The sequence below is a fragment of the Grus americana genome, chromosome 3, assembly GCF_028858705.1.
Source record: "Grus americana isolate bGruAme1 chromosome 3, bGruAme1.mat, whole genome shotgun sequence".
Lineage (NCBI taxonomy): Eukaryota > Metazoa > Chordata > Aves > Gruiformes > Gruidae > Grus > Grus americana.
The window spans coordinates 95,811,930-95,833,774 of NC_072854.1; the positions used below are offsets into that span (position 1 = coordinate 95,811,930).

Sequence of the window (21,845 nt, forward strand, 5' to 3'; positions counted from 1 at the left end):
ACCGTATATGGCTACATAAAGAAAATACTTCAGAGTCCTCAAGAAGTATTACTGAGCTGGGCAACCTCTATCTCCCCCTCCTTCTTATCCCAATCTTTCACAGATAGGCTTTAAATGTTTTGCAGCTGTCCAACATTAAGGCTGAAGAATTCAACAACCACGGCTGTGTAAAAGCACAGGGTGAAAAGCAACTAGCACGTTATCCAGGAATTCAGGACCAGTTACAGATCCAGAAGAGGTTCCTGACTGCAATCATCTTTAACAAAATCTGGATAGGGTCCCAAGAGCAGAAAAACCTGTAAAATTATTCTTTCTTCCTTCCAGATAATTCTTCAAAGGAATTTCTACCATATAAACTAGTGCAGACTATGCATAACTACACTGAGTTTTAGCCAGCCTCTCACAGCCAAAAATATCAACCACCACCACTGCACACATTTTCTTACTGAGATTTTCAGAAGGTCTGCATAATCTTATAACCATGAAGTTAGTAAGCCATTTCATATTTCCTGAAACTAAACTGCACATTAGATGATTCACCAATTAGTGTATTCATGAAGCTTTAAAAAGCAATCAAAATTTCATTTTTGCTGAAAAATTTAACAGAGATGTCCAGCTGTATGCATGGAGAGAGCATGTGGGCTTTTCTCCTTTATTTAACTTAACTAACAGCTATGTTAGCTGGTGAAAAATATTCAGTGTGTCAGAGATAATTTATAGAGCTGACAAAGTATAAGGACTCCAGAAGGTATAGCATACATTTACTAAACTTTAAATACAATATTTTAACTAGATATAGCTCAAAGATTAAAATAAGCTGTCCAACAATCGAGCCACACAAATACATACGATTTCGGGGCACTTATTTAATGGAGCAATTGCATATTTGTTTCAAACTAATGCATAGGTTAACAGTATTAGAAAAGTTGATCATCTTTCTGACCCCAAACCCCTTAAATCAAAATGCATTTTTTAAACTAGGTAGACATCTTTAGAAGGCAGCAGGCATCTCAATACAGTGCAGGCCAAGATCAGATGGAGGGGAGGTACTGCATATTGCTCAACACAACCAAACCTTGTGGCCTTAATGAAGCCTCTAGGCATAAATACCACAACATAATACTACGTGCTAATTTCCCCTTAAGGTTAAAGAAACTACTAGGCATAGCTCTTGGGGAAACAAGATGGAAGGAAAATCAGCCTAAAATAGACATCTACTCAAGAATTACTTAACTAGCCAGCTTATTCTAATATTTTGGAATAAGAATCAATATTTTAAGAATTTATGGTCAAGCTTTTACATCAAAAGTTCTTTCTTTCAATCTACAGAGTCAGGAACGTACATTTTAGTGAAGAAAAAGGTATCCTGTTTAAATTTTAATGTTTGTTTTCACTGTTTGTAGCAGTAAATGAAACATTACCACTTTAATTAAGTATTAAGAATAATAAACCTACTGTATGAAAGTTACATGGAGTCATCTGCATCCCATGAAGTAGCTACCAAAAATTGAGATATTTAGCAACAGGCTAACACAGCACAAGGTGGTTTACAACTATTAACAGCAGTCATCACTACAAAGGATAGTGATGATTAGACTAAAATACATCTCTTATTTAACTTTAAGCATAATGAATGAGACCAGGAAAATGTGTATTATACCATCTTGGGTTATCAGTCCATCAGGGAAACACATGAACTGCCACATCAAATTCAATGAACAGTCATCTCTCTAGAACCTTGCACAGAGTGACAGGTTTCACATGTTTCAAAGAAGATTAAAAAAGCCCCTTTCTAATAGAACACATTTGATTTATAATACCTTCCATCTGCTCTCTCTTTCTTAGATGTACCTGCCATCATTAAAAGAGCAATAGAAGAGAAATTCTAGATATTCCTCCAAGGACTAGCCCAGCCATTTTTCCAATGCTTTCATACATATGAAGTCATGTCAAGCTATTGCATGCTACCCAGCTGTCTGAATTCACTAGCTGGCTGTATTGCTAATGTAATTTTGAAACCAAAGTAGATGCAAGACATTTAGACCAACTGGAAAAGCAGAACAGATTTCAGCAGCTCAGTCCATCAGGTCTCAAAACTGTTTTGTTTTCTTTTTTGGAGTTTGCTTTGGACTGACAAAGAATGCACCTTAAAAGTATAGTTAATTCATTCTGCCATAGTTATTAATGTACAAAACCCACAAAAATAATTAAATCTGTTCTGACAGAGACCTTGCTTTGATACCAGGTCCACTTGAATATCTTGGTTTACAGATTGCCAACTGAATGAATAGGAGGTTGTTAACATGGAAACTTGTCTTCTTTCAATATCTCACTGTAGCAACCTCATCAACCGGGGATATTCAAGGTAACGGGTTATGTTCAGGCTGAGGGCTGCATGACATCTTCAGTAGGAAACCTTTAATGGCACAAACCCACACAACACGAGATCTTGAGGTGTGTGAACTACCTCAAAATTTCTATGGATGTAACACAATTTAACTACAAAATTGCCCTAATGTCATTTGTGTGCACAGTGGCCCATGAGAGATTTGAACTCAGAAGAAAAGTTATGAGATCTAAGTGAATTAGGCAAATGGCATTTGGGGGCTATGATGTACTCCATGGTCATTATCTAGCGACATAACCCCAACTTCCCTTCCTGAAATGGACTTATGAAAAGACATTCCATCCTCCTCAGTAATTCGTTGGACTCTAAACTTCTGGCACCCATAAATTACAGTCTCCATGATGTGCAAATACACTTTGTGTAAGAAGTCTCTTTTGTAAGAGTATCATATCTTGGAGTAACATCCCTAAACTGATGTTAACCAGGTTTACATGAAAGGAAATTAAGAATTACACCCTCATTGTATAATCCCATAATAAAAATAAAAGCACCTCCAGAAAGGCACATTAAGACACTGATTCTGCAAAGCAGTTCATATTAAAAGGTCCAGCAACTGAAAAATCTCCTTCCAGTACTGGATGCTAATTCATATGATATTAACAAAATTACTAAAGTGAAACTACTCTAAAGTTAAATGATAACACACTTAAAAACCTACTAAAATATTTACTGTGGTACTTGCAACCAAAGAAGGATCTTTTTTGCCATTCACTTAGAAGGTAAAAAAAAAAAAAAAAAGTGCCCTGAAATGCAATTGCTCTTCTCTAAGGGAATTTGAAGTTTAAAAAATAATTACACAGAAGATGTTAAGATAAAGTAAAAACTCAAGAAAAAACAGAACACACAAATGTATTTGAAGCATTTGAAGTATTTAGATAGCCATGCAAAATGTTTTAAAGCCAGGAAAAAAAATCTCTCAAGATTTTCACTCTTGTCTTGATATCCAAATGCACATACTTAGTTCACCTGTCTTCTCAGGGAGGCAGATCAGTTTAAAATGAGATCCAGTCAACTTCCGTGCAAATTTATGGAACAATTATTTTTAAGTAAATTTCTATAAATGCAAGCTTTAGTAGCACTATCCATTCATGTCATCTCCCTGCAAATAGTTCACTTAGGCCACATCTATCCTCAAAGTATTTTCCTGTTATAGGAGTATACTGCACTAACAAAAGCGCTCCTGAAGTTCTTGCAATTTATGCGAGAACAGTTGTACCTTTACCAAATGAGGCAATGCCACAAACCATAATGGAATTAGTTTCAGTGGAAAAGCACGGTATTTTTCATAATGTGGTTTTTGCATGGCATGGTCAGGGATCGCAGCTCACAGGATGGGATATGGTACCCCATATGATGATTAGCATAAAATTTACAGTTTACAATCATAGAAACATTGTAGAAAACTTTGACAATCTTTAGAGAAGGCAGGAAAAAAAAAAAAAGCAGCATTCTGTAAGTATTCAGGGAATGAAAGCGTAACTACTGTACATCCTGTGTCCATAAGAACACATGCTGATATGATACACAAACCTGATGAAACAAACATCAGGGACAGAAGTGTATTCCACGGGATTAAGCTATTGTGATTCAGTGCCAGTACTGAATTACAAAGTTAATAGCAGCAGCAATAACACGATTTACTGCTTCTACAATTCCCAGAAGCCATTCATAACTTTGCGTTAGATGCATATGAAGACGACTTCCAAACTTTCGCGAGCGCTCATGAGAGAAGCGGCCTGATGTTTCACGTACCAGCCCTCCACAGAAGGGGTTAACAGTAGGTCCTGTGCCCTGAAGACTCTTTAACGGCGATTTTGCCAGGCTGATTTCCATATGGCCAAACATGCCTGCGAACACAGCTACAGGAGACCGCCGACCAAACCCCCCTGCTCCTGCACCACCTTCAAAACGAGCCTGGAAGCCCGAGAGGAGCAGCCGCCCGACACGGGGCACCCCCGGCAGACTGCCTCGGGGTGCTGGCACCGGATCCGGGCTGGGGCAGGTTTAACTCCCAGCGCCCGGGCTTCGCTGCAAACGCCAGCCGCGGCTTTCCCCGTCTCTCTCAGGAGGGCGGCCGGCACGGAGCGGAGCTGCCCCCACTACCTCCCCCTTTCCCCCGGCCCAGGGTGGCCTTCTCCCCCGCGGGCACCTCGCCGCGCCCCAGCCCGGCCGAGCCCCGCGGCAGCGGTGCGCAGCCGAGTCCTCCCCTCCCGCTCGCCCGGCCCCGTCCCTTCCCCCGGCTCCCTCGGGCGCTGGCTGCCCGCGGCCGGGAGACGGCGGCAGCTCTCCGCCTCCCTCACGGAGCCGCGGCCTCGGCGGGCAGCAGCGGGGCCGGGGCCGCGGCGGGGAGCGGCCGCCTCTCGCCGCCGGGGGGCGAGCGGCGCAGGTCCCGTCCGCCGAGCCCGAACCTCTACGGGGAGTCACCTACCGCTGCGCCGCGGCGGGGACAGCGACGCCTCAGCGCCGTCCCGGCGGCCCCAACGGCCGCAGCATCCTCCGCCGCCCCGCCCGGGCCCGCCGCCTGCCGCTCGGCGCGGACGGACCGATTCGGAGGAGCCCCCTCCCCGGCCCCCCTCCGCCGAATGGAAAATAGTTCCCCGGGCCCTGGAGCGGAGAGAGCGGGAGCGACACCTCGCTAGCCAATGAGAGCGGGCCTGGCCCTCCGCAGCGCCAATGGGAGCGGCAGGCTGGCTGAGGCGGGGTTTAGCTCAGCCTACCGAGCCGCAGCGTTCGGATTGACCCGCTAGGATGTCTCCGGATAGCCTCCATTGACGACCATCTTGGAGTCGGGCACGATGCCCAATCTGGGAAGGGGTTCGCCGGCGGCCATTTTGGGGTCGGGCGAGGGGCGCGGGGAGGGGCTGGGTCACGTGGAGGGGGCTGCGGGAGGAAGCGGCGGGGGAAGGGGCGGTGGCGGCTGCAGCCGGGCCGGGGGGCAGCGGCTCGGCTCGGCCCGGCCCCGCCTCGCTCCGCTGTGCCGGGTCGGAGCGCGGCTCGGCCGCTGGGCCGTGCTTGCCCGCAGCACGCGGAAGCCGCAGCCGTGCCGAAATTCACCCATGATACTCGGCGTCAGAGTAGGAGCGGCGTGGCCGCCAGGAGCAGGCCGGCGGGAGCAGCCCCCGGCGCTTCTCCCCGGAGCGGAGGCCGAGAGACTCCCCGCGGGCACCGGTTAAGACGTGCCCGGCCGCCCTGGCCTTGCGGGACAGCCCCAAGGAGGCAGTACCTCTCCCGGCCTCCCAAAATCGCACCGAGCGCCGGCATGGGACCGGGCTCGGCCGGTTCCCGCGAGCGGTGCAGGCCCCGGCTCTGCTCCCCAGCGCCCCACCGCTCGCCCTTAACAGCTTTTAGGAAGTGTTCAGAGCAGCTCCCCAGCGCGGTTTTTTCTTTCCTAGAGAGACGGGCGCCTGGCTGACATACCTGCTGTGGCAGCTGCTCGTGTAGCTAACGCCTCCAGCTGCCCTGGCGTTGTGTTTGAAGAAGTCAAATGGTTCCTTGTAAGCAGAAGGGACTACTAAATCCTTACAAATGGACACTCTTGGAGACACGTGGGTATTGTTGGAAGGGAGTAATACCCCATTCAAAGCAGCTTCCCTCCCTTTAACAGGGAGCAAATTCATTGCTTGGCTGAAGTACAGATGAAGAACACTTGATCACATCGGACAAAGGAATCGCTCATTGGTGCACCAGTACAAAAAGACAACTTGGTATTCCAAGTAATGGAGCGCATCTTATCTTTCTGCACCTAGCAGACAAACTGGGACGCTACACTATGGAGGGCGGGCAGTTAGATGGGAAAAAAAAGGTTAGATCCTCAGGCTCAGAGGGTAAGGGTCAATGGGTTGTACTCTACTGGAAGCCAGTAACAAGTGGAGTACTGCAGGGACCAGTTCTGTTTGACATCTTTCTCGGTGACCTGGGGGAGGAGATGGAGTGTGTGCTCATTAAGTGTGCAGGGGATGCCAAAGCAGGTGGGGCGGTTGATAAGCTGGAGGACAGAGCTGCCATTCAAAGGGAATTAGACTGGGAGGAATGGCCTGATGGGAAGTCTAAAATCCAGCAAGGACAAATGCAAGGAAATTCAACTTCCCAGCACCTGCGAAGAAAAAGCCCTCTGCAACAGTACAGGCTGGGGACTGATGAGCTGGGGAGCAGCTCTGCAGGAAAGGACGTGGGGTGTTGGTGAACAGCAAGTTGGCCACGAGCCAGTAGTGTGCCCTGGCAGCAAAGGAGGCCAAGAGCATCCTGGGTTGTACCACCAGGAGCGTAGCCAGTCGGTCAGGGAAAGTGAGTGTCTGTTTCTACTCAGCCACATGGAGAATAGCGTGTCCAGTTTTGAGTCCCTGAATGCAAGGAAAACCTCAACGAATTGTGAGTTCAGTGGAGGCCACTGTGCAGGTCCAAGGGAAGCTGCAGCGCTTGCCCTGTGAGGAGAGGCCAAGGCTTGGAGAAGAGGCAGCTTCAGAATACTTCTGCATATAGAACACAGCCTAGCATATACATTACCAGCAAAACCCCCAAAGATGAAATAATACACTGTATAAGCAATTCTGCACCTTGGAAGAGGATGAAAAATATAATGAAACATACATAATTGATGTTAGTTGCATTTAAAATGATACTGATGAGGCCAATCTGTGAATTCACTTTTCTAGAACAGGGTAGCACTCATGAAGGATTCATGTGCACCCAGCACAGATGCAGCTAAATTGCCACTTGGCAGTCCTACGTAAACAGTGCAAGAAAGAATGAGCTAACAAGTAGTAACAACAGGCAAAATAAATATAGAGGCAGCATAGCCAGGATCTAGTTAGGCTAACAGCTCAACAAAGGGAAATGCAAAGTCCTGCACGTGGGGAGCAGCAGCCCCAGGCACCCCTACATGCTGGGGGCTGACTGGCTAGAAAGCAGCTTTGCAGAGAAGGACCTGAGGGTCCTGGTGGACACCTGTCCTGGTGGACACCGAGTTGGATACGAGCCAGTGATGTGCCCTTGCCACTCAGAAGGATAACGGTATCCTGGGCAGCGGTAGGAGTGTTGCCACCAGGACAAGGGAGGCGATCCTTACCCTCTACTCAGCACTGGTGAGGCCACACCTGGAGTACTGTGTCCAGTTCTGGGCTCCCCAGTACAAGAGATACAGAGCTACTGGAGGGAGTCCAACAGAGGGCTGCCAAGATGATTAGGGGATTGGAGCATCTCTCTATGAGGAGAGGCTGGAAGAGCTGGGAGTCTTTAGCCTGGAGAAGAGAAGGCTCAGGGCATCTCATCAATGTATATAAATATCTGAAGGGAGGACGTAAAGAGGACAGAGCCAGGCTCTTTACAGTGGTGCCCAGTGACAGGACCAGAGGCCATGGGCACAAACTGAAACAGGATGTTCTGCCTGAACGTCAGGAAACAATTTTTCACAGTGGGAGTGACCAAGGACTGGAACAGCTTGCCCAGGGAGATTGTGGAGATACTCAAAAGCCATCTGGACATGGTCCTGGGCAGCCAGCTCTAGCTGATCCTGCATGACTGGGGGAGGTTGGATGAGATGACCTCCAGAGGTCCCTTCCAACTTCTACCATTCTGTGATTCTGTAACATTTAATATCACCGCATCACCTGAGAGCTTTTGCTTCAAAAGCATCGCTTACCTTTGTGCTAGTTTTGGTTGAGATAGAGTTAATTCTCTACATAGTAGCTGGTATGGGGCTATGTTTTGGATTTGTGCTGAAAACAGTGTTGAAAACACAGGGATGCTTTCGTTACTGCTGAGCAGTGCTTACACAGAGGCAAGGCCTTTTCTGCTTCTCACACCACCCCACCAGTGAGTAGGCTGGGGGTGCACAAGAAGTTGGGAGGGGACACAGCCAGGACAGCTGACCCCAACTGACCAAAGGGATATTCCATACCTTATGACATCATGCTCAGCATATAAAGCTGGGGGAAGAAGGAGGAACGGGGGGACATTTTGAGTGATGGCGTTTGTCTTCCCAAGTAACCATTACGCATGACAGAGCCCTGTTTTCCTGGAGATGGCTGAACACCTGCCTGCCCATGGGAAGTGGTGAATGAATTCCTTGTCTTGCTTTGCTTGTGTACGCGGCTTTTGCTTTACCTGTTAAAATGTCTTTGTCTCAACCCATGGGTTTTCTCACTTTTACCCTTTCAATTCTCTCCCCCATAGCACTGGGAAGGAGCGAGCAGCTGCATGGGGCTTAGCTGCCGGCTGAGATTAAACCATGACAATCTTTTCTGCAGTTACCCAGTACTGACTCCACTTGTATAAAAGTTCCATAAGTCAGTTTTAACTTCAACTTGTAGGCTGTTTCCCTTGTAAATTACTTCTGTAGCAAACTAGCATTCATTTTCATTTCTAGTATGTACTAAATATTTTTATGCTATTTAGAAACTTCTCAGAAGTATAAAGTTTTAGTAACATAAAATCCCAGCTTTGCTATATCTTTTCTATTCATAAAGCAAATCCTCTTGATGTCACCATTTTTGTCAGGATTAAGGTTCAACAAGAGTCATCTTCACCTAATGAAATCACCTGCAATTCTGGTCTGCTACTCAGGCAAAGAACTAGTAACTGAATAGAGGGAAATAATCAACTGCTTTATTCTTACTACCATATGTTTCATTTTGGGGATCTGATGATAGGATGGAGGAAAAGAAAGAAAATAGACTGCTACTTATAGAATCATAGAATCTTTTAGGTTGGAAAAGACCTTGGGCCACATCTACATGTCTTGTTGTAAAGAAGAAGAAAATTTCCTAATACCAGAAGAGCTAGGTTGTAGGCAGAGCCCAGCAGGATGGAGGCTGTGCAATTGGTGGTTATTGTCCCCAGGCTTCACCAGCCTGAACCCCACAGCTGTGAGATATACTTAGATTTTGGTGAAGGGACCCACACTGAGACCTCAAACCATGACACTACTTGCTGTGGTATTTGCGTACTAATGCATTGGTATGGACATCTTAAAGAGCTGTATCAGTAAGACTCAGAAGGATATGAGAAAGCTATGGGCAGTTGTGGATGCTCCAGACTATGAGGCCGCAATGAGTCTAAAACAGAAATCAGATCACCTTCTTTCTCAGGTTGCACACACACCCTTGAATGCAAAGGAGTTCTCTGGGAAAACATCTGGGCAATCCCTTTTTTCATAAGGCAGTTTGTTTTCCCGACAGAGGAAACCTTCCTTCTCCTTGTGGGAGGACAAGGGAACACTGTGAGGAAACAGGGCTTGGAAGAAGGTGATCAGAGGCTGGAAACCGAGCAGGCTGCTACCTCCCACATTGGCCTGCTTTCATCTTTGGATGTTTATTTCCCAGGCTTGCCGCCAGCTCCTGTGTGTGCTGCCAACAATGCAGCGCAGCACTGCTGGCCATGCCGTGCACAGTGCCCTCCGCCTGCCACTCCTGGGCAGTGGGATGCTACCCACTTTCTGTGCTGTCAACCACCGTGGTGGCTTCACTAGCCCTGAGCTACCACACTAAGTGCATTTCCCTAGCCCAGCTCTGCCAGATCGTTGCTTCTCAGTGTGTCCCTCACTGATGATGGTTCTGTGTGAGAAATTGCCTGACCCATGCAAGCTCTGCAGCTCTGGCTCCGAGCACCTTCTCCTGCTCCCTTCTCCAGGGTTTATCCTCTCTGCAGCTTAGAACAATTCTGAGAAAGCAAATGCAGGCATAGACCTTAAATCAAACTTTTTAATTCGGAACACAACTTTATGAACTTTGATGAAGTTAGTCGAGGCACATGTTCTCTCACTCCTAGCAGCAGCATCAGTCGCATACCAAACCTCAGTTAGTGCGTCGGGAGTTGTAAAATTGAATTTAGTTCAGCAAAGCAAAATGGCACCCTTTCAATTCTGGCTGACGTAGCAAGCAGCCTTCTCTGCAGACCCAGCATCCCTGCCCTGTGCCCAGAAGTCTGTACGTCTGTGAGAACCATGGTGCAGCTATAGTGGTAGGACTTTCCCATGCGAGGGTGCTTCTTCTAGGCCATAGTGACACACAGCCAGAGGATTGCCCATGCAAGTCAGAGCAGTCCTCAGAAGTGTGGTCATTTAATGCTGCCTCCTTCCAGGCTTTTTCCCTTCAGATTGGAACTAGATGAACACTCCTCTCTCCTTCAGCCAGGCATAGGAGAATTAGTGATGGAAAATCTGAGATAATAGCAAGGAAAGAGAGGTGGAGTAAAACAATAACCACTTGCATTATCCTACTGAAGGAAATCTTGGTGTCTGTGGATAAATCCTGTCAGCAAATGACACCTTGAAGCAAAAGGATGATGAGCATGTACTAGATAAACCACAAGATTTGGGAAGGGGGACTTGCACTAGGGACAGACACCTCTGCAAAGCAAAAGTGGACAATCCTGGGGAAGGCAGAGCAAGCTCACACAAGTGCAGAGCCTTGCCCCATGTCTAATTCAACAAAAATAATCACAACATGGGATAGACTTAGGGTTAAGAACTGAGGAACCCTCATCAGCAGGCCAGCCAGCTCCATGCAGCCAGGCACCTTGAGCTACCAAGTGCTACCCTGCTTTGCCTTCACTGACCTCTGACAGTTTTGCTTGCATGTAAAATCAGCCGCAGCTCAGCAATCTGGTTGTTCGCAAGCATACTCATCATTAATTTTACAGGACCAAAAGTTGCATCTTGCCCAAATGAATAGAAGGCAAATTTGCACTTAAAAATGTGAGACCATCAGGTATGCAAAATGTATTTTTGAAATGCTGACCTGAACATCCAGCACACCTGCTCTGGCCAGGGTCTGCCCTTTGAAGAAAAGGCAAGGCTGCTTAAATGACTGGAACCAAGCTGGGGAGCCACAGGTCCAAAGGTTTTTAATCTGGGCTAACTGAACATGACTAGAAGTCGAGGGGCATGAAATATGGATACCCTGGTGTAATCACTGTGGCAGAGGAGGAGCTCAGAAGCAACTACTTGCTTACTCCTTCACTCCTTTGCTTTCTTCTGCCTGCTCCAGTGCAGCTGAGCTGGGAGAAAGACCTAGAAGCCTTTCTGGATTTTTCTGAAGCTGAGTCATGTGGGTGGATGAAATAAGAACATCTATGATGCTCCTTTCTCCATCGTTGGGTACCTTGAAGGAGCATTGACACCATGGCTGAAACATTAGCTTTCTGATTCAGTTGCAGGTTTCCCACTTTATACAGTTAATAGCGATTCCTCCTGCTGGGCAAAGGACAGCCAGGCTCCAGGACAGCTGCAGGCAGGCACAACGCATACAGTGACATTCAAAAGTACTCTGACATGTCCGAGCACCACCCAAGACTGTAGGATGTGGTCTTGATCTTTCTTTTACTGAGTAATACAAAACAACTGCTAGAACCGGTCCCTAGCCTACCCTCTTTGCTTACATGCTTGTTCATTAAGTAGCTTCCAATCATCCCAAGAGTCTAGAAGTCTGTTCTTGCAGGTGCAAGGAAGGTATCATTTTAAAATATTTTCCTTTGAAATGGATTTATTTGTGATCTGCTCTGGTGCTCTATTACTAATTTGTGAATTGACATACTTTTCTTCTGTTACCAGTAAACAGCATCTACCATGAACTTAATATGACAGGGTCTGAAGGTTTTCAGAGGAAGGTAGACAATTTGCAGAATGTCAGTAATTAGCATTTTCTGAAAACCAAGTCCCTCTTTAAGATATTTCAAACTGAACACATAAAAGCAAAGAAACCCCAAATCATTAGTTACTTTTGAAAATTTTAGCCAGGGAACACTTTTTTAGTGCTGGTTGTGGAGTCATTAATTATCATTGCATAGAATGTAATAACAAACCAGAGCTCCCCAATGGGCAAAAGCAAAGTGTTTATCTCCTAGCTTTCCTTTTTTTTTTTTTAAACAGCAATAATAAAACATATTATTATACACTTCCAACCATGAATGTTCTCCAAAACAACTTGATATTAAAACCCAAATCATCTGGATGAGTTTTTGCAAATTGTTATAGCAGGGCAAGCCAGGAATGTTATTAAAGTGGCCCGAGGCACAGCGCTATTCCATGGAAACTGAAAAACAGTTAAAAATTTAAAGTGTTCCAAAATTCATTTTCTCAAAGGGGATTTGTGGCACTGCTGAGATTAGAGCCGTTCCTATTCAAGCAGCTATATTCCTGATGAGACCTTTCTTTGTCACTATTTTGTCTGAACGATGTCGTTTATTTCACCATGGCACAATACCAATGTGAGCTGGCGGTTCTGTTGCCTGGACTTGTTTCGTTTCCCCTCCTTTCTTCAGCAGCAATGCATTTGCATAGTTTTTCAGGCTACAGCAACAGTAGGAAAAGATTGGGTTGAAACCTAGTTAATGTCACCCAAATACATTCCAGGTTTGTATTTTCAGTGCTCGGTCCCTGTGACTGTGCGCTGTACTGCAAGATGCATAGACCATTCCTTGTGCGATACAATGCGATACAAGACCAGTTTTCAGCACTGATATACCTCTTTTCATCTGAAGATACTTAGAAAGAGGCAAAGCAAAATGATGTGTAACTCAGCTGCCCAACACCAGAAGGAACAGGGTTGTGTTATTTCATCTTTGTGAGTTTTAGAACAAAATTGAGGTGCAAACAGGTAAGGAATCAATGCAAGAGACATGGGCCAAGATTTTTGAATACAGGTATGAGCAACCTACAAAGTTGCTTTAAAACATCTCTTTGTTCCCCAGGTCACTTGACTGTCAGCATAATTTTGGTGTAAACTGAAGCAGCCAAACAGTCCCCAAGAATACCTGTGCAGGCGATACTCTTCTATGGCAGTGCCTCCCAGGAACTGGTTTGGGAGACATTCTGGTTGGTGGCTTCACTCCACTTGGAGATTTCCACACTTGCAGCAAAGAAGCTTTGAACTTGCTCTGTGTTTTCAGAGCACTGAAGATCAGTGATGTAGGATTGAGGACTTAGATTTCTTACTCTCATAAAAATCTGACTATACTCAGCAATGTTCGGTGTTAGTGGCTACTAATGTGATTTCTGAAGGCTGACGGCTAAACTTAAAGAATGCGAGAAAGTGTTGAAAGAGTCCATACAATATCAAAACACCTGAATGATTTAAATTAAATGATCTTGTGTCTGAGCATGTGCATGTGTGTATGCATAAATACAAATATAGATCAGTAATCAATAGCAAGGTAGTAAAAAGAGAGCACATCTCAAATTGTCTTAACTGTCCATCAAGAAACAGAAAATACATTGTGTGTTTATTTATTTATTTGGGTTTGATTTTGGTGTTTTGGGGGTTTTTTTGTTGAGAATACAAACTAAATACAACTAAAGCCATAATTGAAGAGAGCTGCACAAATGAAAATTATAGACAGATGAGAGTGAAAGGGATGGAATCCTAATAAACATACAATTCATCTGAATCCAGTGTCATTTACATAAGGGTAAACCAGGTTTATGCTAAAATTAGCGCTTCTTTCTTGTGTCAGGGCTGTCTGGATTTACTACAGATTGGACATTAAAAGAGCTTGTCCTTATAGTACTGACTCAGTAAAGACTTGAAGCTTTCTTTTCTTAAAGCAAATTCACAGAATCACAAAGTTGCAGAATGGTTGAGGTTGGAAAGGACCTCTCCAAGTCACCTTGTCCAAGCCCCTGCTCAAGCAGGGTCAGCTAGTGCAGGTTGCCCAGGACTGTGTCCAGTTGAGGTTTGAGTATCTCCAAGGATGAAGACTCCACAACCTTTCTGGCCAACCTGTGCCAGTGTTCAATCACCCTCACACTTAAAAAGCGTTTTCTTGTGTTCGGATGGAATTTCATGTGTTTCAATTTGTGCCTGTTGCCTCTTGTCCTGTTTCTGGGCACTACTGAGAAGAGCCAGCCTCTCTCTTCTTCATTCCCTCCCATCAGGTGTTTGTACACATGGATAAGATCCCCCTGCACCTCCTTTTCTCTAGGCTGGACAGTCCCACCTCTTCCAGCCTCCCCTCCTATGAGACAGGCTCCAGTCCCTTAATCATCTTTGTGACCCTGTGCTGTCTGGACTCTCTCCAGTAAGCCCACATCTCTCTTGTGCTGGGGAGCCCAGAACTGGACACAGCAGTCCATGTGTGGCCTCACCGGGGCTGAGTAGAGAGGAAGGATCACCTCCTCTGACCAATGCTCCTCCTAATGCAATCCAGGATGCTGCTGGTGTGCTGTTTTCTGGGCACAGTGGTGCACACCTGCAGTTCCAGCTACTTGACTTATTTTTTAAACGAGGGAAGATTTTTATCACATGGTCAGCTAACTAAATAGCTGCTATTCATTTTCTAAATTAGTTTTCTAAGCTTTATCTCCCGGGTTAGAACAGGATGTATTACCCTACCTACCTTGTCATTGACACAAAGGGAACATAGGTGACTGGTTTAGGCAAGACACCCGCTGCTCAGGTAACAGAGGTAGGTAAGACAAACTCCCTGATCCCTCACTTCACACACCCACATACACACACACAGAGTGGCTTGGCAATGTAATTAGCACTGAACCAAGCACATTTGTCAAGCACATACCTCTTCCCAAGCCTGCACAGCTGGGCAGCGATACACCACCGCTGTGGCTGTACTTGCTCAAGGTAAGGCACTGTTTCATCCACTTCTGTGTCACCCTGCACTGCTGGGGTGACAGTGAAAACAGTGAGCTTTGGGGCATTGTTGTCGCTTCCCACAGGCTTACCACACTGTTCGGGAAACTTTTCCAGTTGCTCTTCTGGATTTCAAATGGGCTGTGGCGATCGACTTTGGTTAAGTCACTCAGGTTGCAAAATGGGCTGAACAACAAACGGCATGTCTCATCAGACCTTCACTTCACCAGCGTGTATTTCTGTGAATGCCATGCTTCATTGCCAGCTACACAGACCACTTTTGCATCTAGGATGGAGTCTGCTTTTAGGACACGTCTATCAGGACCAACATCGACTCCAGGAATGTAGACATAGACATGTCTGAGAAAGCAGCAGCAAGTTATGGTTGTTTTCAAGCCTCTTCTGAGGCAAGAGGAGGCCTCGGGGGTACGTCTCAAAGTGTAAAATGGTGACCAGATTAAAGAAGATTTAAAGCACAGATTAAAGCAACCCTTATTAGAGTACACATTAGAAGAAGTAGGACAGCTAGAACATTTTCTCAGGATATATTCAGAACCACACAGGAATCGTTTCAAAGAGCAGTGGCTTATGACTAAAAGAGACAGTTTAAAGTGTTTCTGGACACCATATGTCTCTCATCTTTACCACAGGTTTAGCCTTGCATGGACAAACAGTCCAATTCCAGCACAAGGGGCATTTAATTTCTTATGAAATGATGCTATTTAAATGTTCACAATTTGAAGCAATGGTGCAATGCTAGATTTTTATGTTCTGACATTTATGACCTCTCTTCTCCACCCTTCTTGTGTTGAAAGCCCATTTGGGTTAACCTGCACATACTGGCTGGGTGGGAGCACAACTTCTGGTCAAATAATACTCCTGGTTCTAGTGCTTATTTTTCTAAGCAAACCTATTGTCTCCAGTTGGGCTATTTCCATTGATAGAGACCGTTCTTGTAGTAAAGGAATGTACTATTAGATTTTTTTTGTTTATAACTGACAGGTATATGGCCTTTTAGCTGGCAATATCCCTAAAGTGTATGTAGCTATATAACTAGAATAAGATTTACGTGAAGAAACTTAAACATTCATGCCAATCTCTCATTAAAACTTAAATGTCAGAGTTCCCTATCTCTGAAATATCTAACTCCCACTGATTCCAGTGAAATAGATACTAATTACCCTTCGAAGATTTGAACCTGGAGCATAACAGAAGGCAAAATATAACTCCCAGAAATGCATAATAGAAAAATAATCACGATATTATAAAAATAACTTGTAGTGCTGTTGTAGTGAATATTCTGCACTTAGATGTTTCCTTTAAAAGGATTTACAAGATTTATAAATCTGGTTCTACGATGTTTTAGAATTCAAATTTGAGATAGACCATGTCCTTTGAATTGCAACAACTGCCTGAATTTAGTTTAAAACAGTTCAAATTACAAAAATGAATATGATTTTTTTTGACAGCCTCTATTTTCTCCTATGAGTATTTGATAATATAAGCTACAGAAGCACTCAGTTGTTCCTATAAAAGACTATGCTTCTGCAAAGTTCTAAAAGCAGTTCTCAAATCAGCTTATTGCAGTACCTGTTAGAGACAACAAGCTAGATTGTCTGTTATTAGGAACAAGATATGCATCAAGCTTTGATGTTAGCTATCACTTGTGGGAAACATTAAAAGAAATTGGCAGTAGTCAGCATTTAACTCTGTATGATAGGAAATGCTCTGAGGTTAGTCCTAAAATCTAGCTGATTTTGGCATGCTAAGTCAAATTTTCATTTTTAGACACAAACCACTGTAGTTATAAACAGTCAGTTTATGTCTGCAGGCAGACATTGAACTATCCAGTTGCCTAGATGACACATTAACATTTTTGGTGTGCTTTTGAGTGAGATGGTTTTAGATGTACTGAATCTGGATATCCTGACCTTGGATTGAACAGAACATGACAGGTTTGCAGGTACCTTGTGGTGACACTTTGTGAAATGAAAGCATCAGGTAGTTTTCCAGCCATCTTCATCATATATATTATATCATTTATCAACCTATTCGAGGCTATATATCATAATCCTTGGAAAGACTGCTATGTCTCATATTCCTTAGAATCTCCCCAGGCCACCCAGGTAAAATTTAGGCAGTAAATCTGAGCTGCCCATTCAGAGCTGGACCCGAGTCCGTCTTTCCCTGGGCTTGGCCTATGCTTTTTGAGTGAAAATTACTGTAGTGCCATCTAGTGCTACTCTGCTGATCCTTGCATTTGCTGTATAGCATTTCCAAGGACTTTGCTCTGGATTCATTACTGCTAGTTCTAAACACTCTGAAATCTTGAAAATGGAAAATGCAATTAACTTCCTTGGGAACGTTCCCCACCCCCCATTTTTTTTCTCAGGCAAGCCATAATATAGATTATATAGATTTCTATAACAGACCTTCCAGCAATGCATTAAAATTGGCACTGAGCAGCGTGACTGTGTGGAATGGGGAAGGAACTAGAGATTATCTTGCAAAGAGCATGTGTTCCCATGTCTTCAAAATGTACAACTTTTAAAAATAGGAATGCAGAAGTTGTGCAGGAAAGCACGCCTAGGGAAGGGCCTGACACAGTCCAGCGTGGCCAGTCTGGGTGGGGGGCTGGAGAGCACCAGGGAGGAGAGGGGAGCTATCTCTGCTTGCAAAAATGATTTTGAAGCACCAAGCCCAGCCCAAATGGTGAAGAAACTATTATTTTATTTATTATTTATTTTTATTTATTATATATGGGGTGCAATCTGTGTGGAAAAATCCACAGGGATTACCACACCACAGGGGACGAAAAAGACTTCCAAGACTTTCTGTGCAATTCTGTTAACTAAAATGTACCCAGTTCATGTAGCAGTCGTCCCTGTTAACTCACCCAGGTCTCCAGCACTTGCAGACTAGGAGCCCTAGAGGATTTTGGTACGGACATGGGACAGCTGGCCTAAAAGTAACTGTAGTTGAAAAAGAGTTACCCAGCCGGCAGCTTCTGGCTTTCTGCAGCCTGAAGCAAGGCAGTGTGCCTTGAGACGCCTAACACTGTATTTCTGAAGTATTTTAAAATTATTTCTACAAAGACAGTCCTAGTGAGAAACCAATGGGAAATAAGTGCTTAGGGGCTTGTGAAAATCCTGCTAGGTTCTTGTCTACACCTGCAGAAGCTTTTAAATCTGACCTCAAGACACCTTGTGGTCAAGTAAACGTGCTTTGCTAAATGTGACACTGATTTTGTGCACTGTGGTACAATGTGACCTGTGGCCTGTGTGATTAAAAGTAGCTGCTGTTGCCAGATGTTCCACGTGTCTTCCTAGGCTGCTTATTTAAAGTTCTGCCAACTTCTACCACCGAGCCGTGCAGCACCCAGTGCGCCAAATGACTGTTTCTGTTTTCTTGAAGAGCTATAATGTCGAAGCATTTATCTGAAGCAGTTTGAGGCCATGCCCATGATAACAACTGGGGGGGTGAATAATTTCAGGTATATAAGAGGTTCCACTTAGACTAGTTAAGTCTATTCTATGATTTCTTTCATCTCATAGTCATTGTAGTTCAAGAACTGTACTGGGCTTGCTCTTGAAAAGTCCTACTGCCACTCCCAGCATTCACATTTTCATCGCACCTTCAATACCGATCTAAAATTAGACCCTGTTCCTGAAATGAATATATTGCTCTTCAATATGCAAGCTGGAAATTGAACAATAAATTCTTGTCTTATATACTTAGAATTGAATTAGTTTGAGGTAAGACAGGAAGATTTACTTTTCGCCATATCTAAGGTCATAAAGTAAATAATAGAAACTGTTTTCCGTGCAGTCTGCTTGAAAGTTATAGCAGTTTATTAGCTAACAGAGCAAATTTTGCCTGGTAGCAGAACTGTAGGTAAGATAGTAAAATAAGTAAGATAGGTAATTATAAAACTCTAAATAAATATATATCAATAATTTAACCCAGCATACAAATCTATAAGCATTATTGCTATTTTTTTTAAACTTAGGAATAGGCACAAACTTCCACATACTTGATATAAATGTCTAGACCTTATCTTATTTGAGTGAATTCATGTCTGTTTAATAAGTAGAATGGTGCCAAAAATTTTATACAAAGCCCCACATGTTTTTTTTCTCCTGGAATATCTCCAAGCAAGTCACACTCTTCCAAAAAAAATTTTTGGCCCTCCTCCTGCAAAAGCTTGTGTATGTGTCAAGTTTTACATGCTGTGAAGAGTCTCATTGATTTAAATGGAGCTACGCACAAAGTAAAATGTTAAGCATCTGCACAAATTTCACCACGTTTAGGACTTTTGTTTGAAATACATTTATGTGTTCTTAACCTTCATTTTGAAAGGGTCCCTACTGCCCACTGTTCAGTTGTTCTTGTGTATCCAACACTTTCTGTAGCTGTTCTAGTATTATTCCAGCCTAAATTTGCTGGAACATTTCACAGGATCCTGTCAACTGTGCAAGGGGAAACTGCAAGTAGGAAACCTACCTAGTCTGTACTTTTCGCAGATCAACAGTGCATGTTCCTTCGAACAATATTAATAGATCTCTGTGAGTTAGTGACAGATAGAAGAATTTGATCCAATAAAAAGTGTCTGAATTCCACTCAGGAGTAAGGATGCCCCCGCCCCCCCATGAGTACCAATAACTTTCATTTTTAAAAAAAGTTTTTCTAATGCTGCTCCTGAAAAAAAAATTCAAATGTGATTTGAGAATGACACAGTATAGTGCCATCTTCCTGAGTCTGCAGAAGATAATTCCAGAGTCTCCGCTGCTGCCCAACGCCTTCTCAAATTGCAAAGGAGTGAAAAAAACTGATGTGAGAAGACACTTTTCAGATTTTGCTATGTAAGTCCTACAGAACGACAGCAAACCTAGCGTCTTCCTGAAGTCTTTGAGGTGACTGTATAAGCTATTTCAGAGGTGTTCACTGTCTATCTTGGATAGTGCTCAAGTTAGAGAACTGAAAGCAGTGATTTATAATTACCATCTGACTGCCACCCATTTGGAACATATCACAGGAACTGTGGGAAAGACTGATACAGTTTAATTTCAGGACATTCTTACTGAATTTTACTTACCACTCTACTTTAGCTCTGGTAAGAGTCTCAATTTTAAGACTGTGCTAAATATGTATTAGCAGTAAAATATACCAAATGTGCCAGTGAACTATCTAGATTTTACTCTTTTTTAAAGGTCAGGATTACATTCCCATTGTATCTAGAAAACATTTCACGTATTTTGTGAGCACAACGTATTAAACATAAAAATGAGCTGATTGACAGTGTCACAGCTAAAGACAGTACACAACTGTCTCTTTCTTTTAAATGTCAAATAGATGTTCTGCTCTGGTATACTTCAAACTGGTTAAAAGATTTAGATATAACAGGTGTAGATCAATTTTTCACTGTCAAGCAATAAATATAACAAGAAACAATATAGAAGCAGACGGCTTTGAATATAAATATTTCCTTCCCCTAGGAACTGTACAGAGGATGTCAACACATGTGACTTCTGAAGATTCAGTGACATCTGGCTTCACATTTTTACCACATATGATGTGATCTTTGGCATACAAAGTTCTCCTCTGCGACACTGTTCCTCCTGCTAAACCTTTGGTCTGGGCTGACTTCTGTCAGAAGGACTTTGGTCTCTTCTGCTTGCTTTCACATGGTTTGTTTGCGTTTTTTTCTCTTTGCTGCTTTTACCCTAGGGACAGAACCAGTCTAATCTGTCCCTTCCCTCCTGGATGATCCTGAACATGGTATCAAGGAACAAAGTAGGGAACCAACCACTGCTCTGAATCCTTTCTAAAGAGCAGATACCTGTGTGAAAAAATCATCTCCACTCAACCTGATGAATGAAGATAACTAACCATTGACTTCTGTATTATGCATGTCTTTTCATGTGTAAGAGTCACATAATGGGTGTGTGCACATGTGAATGAAGTGAGAGGTCAAAACATACTGTTAGAGAAGATACTGGTGTTGGATGTTAGAGGGGAATGTGTGGAGGCACTGAGGTTTAAGGAGGTGAAGAAAGGAAGGGGCAGCTGTGTAGGAAGGAGGCTGGACAGAGGAGGATGAGAGTGAAAACCAGGATGGGCAGGGAGAGTGAAGAGGGGGTGAATAAACTGAAGAAGCAGCAAACAACAGCAGTAGGCCAGGCAAATGGAGGCTGGTGCAGAAATAGAAGATACCCAGATTTTGGAGTTCATGGTTTTGTCCAGGAGGACGAGGCCCTTCCCAGCTACTGCTGTGCACCTCTTTAGACAATAGGAGAAAGAAAGGTGTTTGAAGGCTATGGCTTTACTCCGTGATCTCAGCCTTAAATGGCTGCTTTGAGGAAGAATAAGATTTTAAATTGCTGAGAGAAAGGAACAAGAAGGGAGAGGGAGATAGGAGTCGAGCCTCAATGTGACTTGTGATTTTATTTCAGGCTGCTTGCCAACACATGGTTTATTTATTTTTCTGGTTACTATTGGATAATGCTAAGACGTGTCAAGTTGTGACCTGTTAAAGGTGTTCAGTAGGCTTTCAGTCCTTAGCAGGGAAAAGATTTTGCCACTCCCCAGGTTAAATATTTAATGCAGCCCCAGGCTGTCTGAGAGCGCAGTGGAGGATCCAGCTGGAGCGGAGCTGGGTGGAGGTGGTCTCTGGTAAAGAAAGGTGAGAGCAAACTGGAATCTGAGCTGTGCAGAAGCCTCTAAGTGTGAATGTCATCTGCAGCCTAAGATCACATTGAAATAAAATACATTTATAATTAACTCTTCCAGCCTTAAGAAAGATTCGGATGCCTTGATGCCCTAGAGCATGGCAGATCTGTGCCTGGGGTCCTCTTCCC

The 21,845-nt window shown here is 44.0% G+C and overlaps 1 protein-coding gene across 8 annotated transcripts in view; it reads right to left on the bottom strand.

The window, feature by feature from the left end:
* Positions 1-21,845, bottom strand: part of SOCS5 (suppressor of cytokine signaling 5) — a 93,292-nt gene that overhangs the window by 27,136 nt on the left and 44,311 nt on the right. For 2 of the 8 annotated variants that reach the window (XM_054821825.1, XM_054821824.1), the window contains exon 1: positions 4,836-5,036. The exons of 3 other annotated variants lie outside the window; for them this stretch is intronic. The gene's annotated coding sequence lies outside the window, so the exon portion shown is untranslated. Of the gene's footprint in view, positions 1-4,159; positions 4,484-4,835; positions 5,037-5,824; positions 5,846-21,845 lie in introns of those variants that run through there. 3 more of the 8 variants (XM_054821828.1, XM_054821829.1, XM_054821826.1) reach the window with 3 other exon arrangements.